This window comes from Taudactylus pleione, unplaced genomic scaffold, assembly GCF_031769625.1.
Source record: "Taudactylus pleione unplaced genomic scaffold, aTauple2 ptg001184l, whole genome shotgun sequence".
Classification (NCBI taxonomy): domain Eukaryota; kingdom Metazoa; phylum Chordata; class Amphibia; order Anura; family Myobatrachidae; genus Taudactylus; species Taudactylus pleione.
The window spans coordinates 257,501-260,000 of NW_028285585.1; the positions used below are offsets into that span (position 1 = coordinate 257,501).

General features: G+C 38.1%; 2 non-coding genes and 8 pseudogenes across 2 annotated transcripts; all 10 read right to left on the minus strand.

The window, feature by feature from the left end:
- Nucleotides 1-114, minus strand: part of LOC148452039 (5S ribosomal RNA) — a 119-nt pseudogene extending 5 nt beyond the window's left edge.
- A 116-nt stretch (nt 115-230) lies between these two features.
- Nucleotides 231-349, minus strand: LOC148452040 (5S ribosomal RNA; annotated as a pseudogene).
- A 351-nt stretch (nt 350-700) lies between these two features.
- On the minus strand, nt 701-819 carry LOC148452041 (5S ribosomal RNA). The gene has a single exon (XR_015875015.1). It is a non-coding gene; the product is annotated as a 5S ribosomal RNA (ribosomal RNA).
- A 115-nt stretch (nt 820-934) lies between these two features.
- Nucleotides 935-1,053, minus strand: LOC148452042 (5S ribosomal RNA; annotated as a pseudogene).
- Nucleotides 1,054-1,169: 116 nt separating this feature from the next.
- On the minus strand, nt 1,170-1,288 carry LOC148452043 (5S ribosomal RNA). The gene has a single exon (XR_015875150.1). It is a non-coding gene; the product is annotated as a 5S ribosomal RNA (ribosomal RNA).
- Nucleotides 1,289-1,403: 115 nt separating this feature from the next.
- Nucleotides 1,404-1,522, minus strand: LOC148452044 (5S ribosomal RNA; annotated as a pseudogene).
- A 115-nt stretch (nt 1,523-1,637) lies between these two features.
- LOC148452045 (5S ribosomal RNA) lies at nt 1,638-1,756 on the minus strand (annotated as a pseudogene).
- A 116-nt stretch (nt 1,757-1,872) lies between these two features.
- Nucleotides 1,873-1,991, minus strand: LOC148452046 (5S ribosomal RNA; annotated as a pseudogene).
- A 116-nt stretch (nt 1,992-2,107) lies between these two features.
- LOC148452047 (5S ribosomal RNA) lies at nt 2,108-2,226 on the minus strand (annotated as a pseudogene).
- A 116-nt stretch (nt 2,227-2,342) lies between these two features.
- LOC148452048 (5S ribosomal RNA) lies at nt 2,343-2,461 on the minus strand (annotated as a pseudogene).
- Between the last annotated feature and the right edge of the window lie 39 nt (nt 2,462-2,500).

Genomic DNA, 2,500 nt, shown 5'->3' on the forward strand with positions numbered 1-2,500 from the left:
ACAGCTCTTGGTATTCCCAGGTGGTCTCCCATCCAAGTACTTACCAGGCCCAACACTGCATAGCTTCCAAGATCAGACGAGATTGGGCATGTCCACTGTGGTTTGGCTGTAGGTGCTCAAAAGCATTAAATTTAGACCGCTTTTACTTCTTAACACAAGTATATTCATTAATAAGTTGAAAAAATTAAATGTAAAATGTAATAGAAAAGAATGTTATGGCAGTTTAAAATTACCTACAGCACCTGGGATTCCTAGGTAGTCACCCATCCAAGTACTAACCAGTCCCAACACTGCATAGCTTCCAAGATCAGACGAGATTGGGCATGTCCAGTGTGGTTTGGCTGTAGGTGCTCAAAAACATTAACTTTAGACCTGTATTACTTCTTAACTCAAGTAAATTAATTGATAAGTTGAAAAAATTAAATGTAAAATGTAATAGAAAAGAATGTTATGGGAGTATAAAATTACGTACTGCACCTGGTATTCCCAGGTGGTCTCCCATCCAAGTACTGACGAGGCCCAACACTGCATAGCTACCAAGATAAGACGAGATTGGGCATGTCCAGTGTGGATTGGCTGTAGGTGCTCAAAAGTATTAACTTTAGACCTCTATTACTTCTTAACTCAAGGAAATTCATTGATAAGTTGAAAAAATTAAATGTAAAATGTAATAGAAAAGAATGTTATGGCAGTATAAAATTACCTACAGCACCTGGTATTCCCAGGTGGTCTCCCATCCAAGTACTAACCAGGCCCAACACTGCATAGCTTCCAAGATCAGACGAGATTGGGCATGTCCAGTGTGGTTTGGCTGTAGGTGCTCAAAAACATTAACTTTAGACCTCTTTTACTTCTTAACTCAAGTAAATTCAATGATAAGTTGAAAAATTAAATGTAAAATGTAATAGAAAAGAATGTTAAGGCAGTATAAAATTACCTACAGCTCCTGGTATTCCCAGGTGGTCTCCCATCCAAGTACTAACCAGGCCGAACACTGCATAGCTTCCAAGATCAGACAAGATTGGGCATGTCCACTGTGGTTTGGCTGTGGGTGCTCAAAAACATTAACTTTAGACCTCAATTACTTCTTAACTCAAGTAAATTCATTGATAAGTTGAAAAAATTAAATGTAAAATGTAATAGAAAAGAATGTTATGGCAGTATAAAATTACCTACAGCACCTGGTATTCCCAGGTGGTCTCCCATCCAAGTACTAACCAGGCCCAACACTGCATAGCTTCCAAGATCAGATGAGATTGGGCATGTCCAGTGTGGTTTGGCTGTAGGTGCTCTAAAACATTAACTTTAGACCTCTTTTACTTCTTAACTCAAGTAAATTCAATGATAAGTTGAAAAATTAAATGTAAAATTTAATAGAAAAGAATGTTATGGCAGTATAAAATTACCTACTGCTCCTGGTATTCCCAGGTGGTCTCACATCCAAGTACTAACCAGGCCCAACACTGCATAGCTTCCAAGATCAGACGAGATTGCGCATGTCCAGTGTGGTTTGGCTGTAGGTGCTCAAAAACATTAACTTTAGACCTCTTTTACTTCTTAACTCAAGTAAATTCAATGATAAGTTGAAAAATGAAATGTAAAATGTAATAGAAAAGAATGTTATGGCAGTATAAAATTACCTACAGCACCTAGTATTCCCAGGTGGTCTCCCATCCAAGTACTAACCAGGCCCAACACTGCATAGCTTCCAAGATCAGACGAGATTGGGCATGTCTAGTGTGGTTTGGCTGTAGGTGTTCAAAACCATTAACTTTAGACCTCTTTTACTTCTTAACTCAAGTAAATTCATTGATAAGTTGAAAAAATGAAATGTAGAATGTAATAGAAAAGAATGTTTTGGCTGTCTAAAATTACCTACAGCACCTGGTATTCCAAGGTGGTCTCCCATCCAAGTACAAACCAGACCCAACACTGCATAGCTTCCAAGATCAGACGAGATTGGGCATGTCCAGTGTGGTTTGGCTGTAGGTGCTCAAAAGCATTAAATTTAGACCTCTATTACTTCTTAACTCAAGTAAATTCATTGTTAAGTTGAAAAAATTAAATGTAAAATGTAATAGAAAAGAATGTTCTGGCAGTATAAAATTACCTACAGCTCCTGGTATTCCCAGGTGGTCTCCCATCCAAGTACTTACCAGGCCCAACACTGCATAGCTTCCAAGATCAGACGAGATTGGCCATGTCCACTGTGGTTTGGCTGTAGGTGCTCAAAAGCATTAAATTTAGACCGCTTTTACTTCTTAACACAAGTAAATTCATTGATAAGTTGAAAAAATTAAATGTAAAATGTAATAGAAAAGAATGTTATGGCAGTTTAAAATTACCTACAGCACCTAGGATTCCTAGGTAGTCACCCATCCAAGTACTAACCAGTCCCAACACTGCATAGCTTCCAAGATCAGACGAGATTGGGCATGTCCAGTGTGGTTTGGCTGTAAGTGCTCAAACACATTAACTTTAGACCTGTATTAATTCTTAA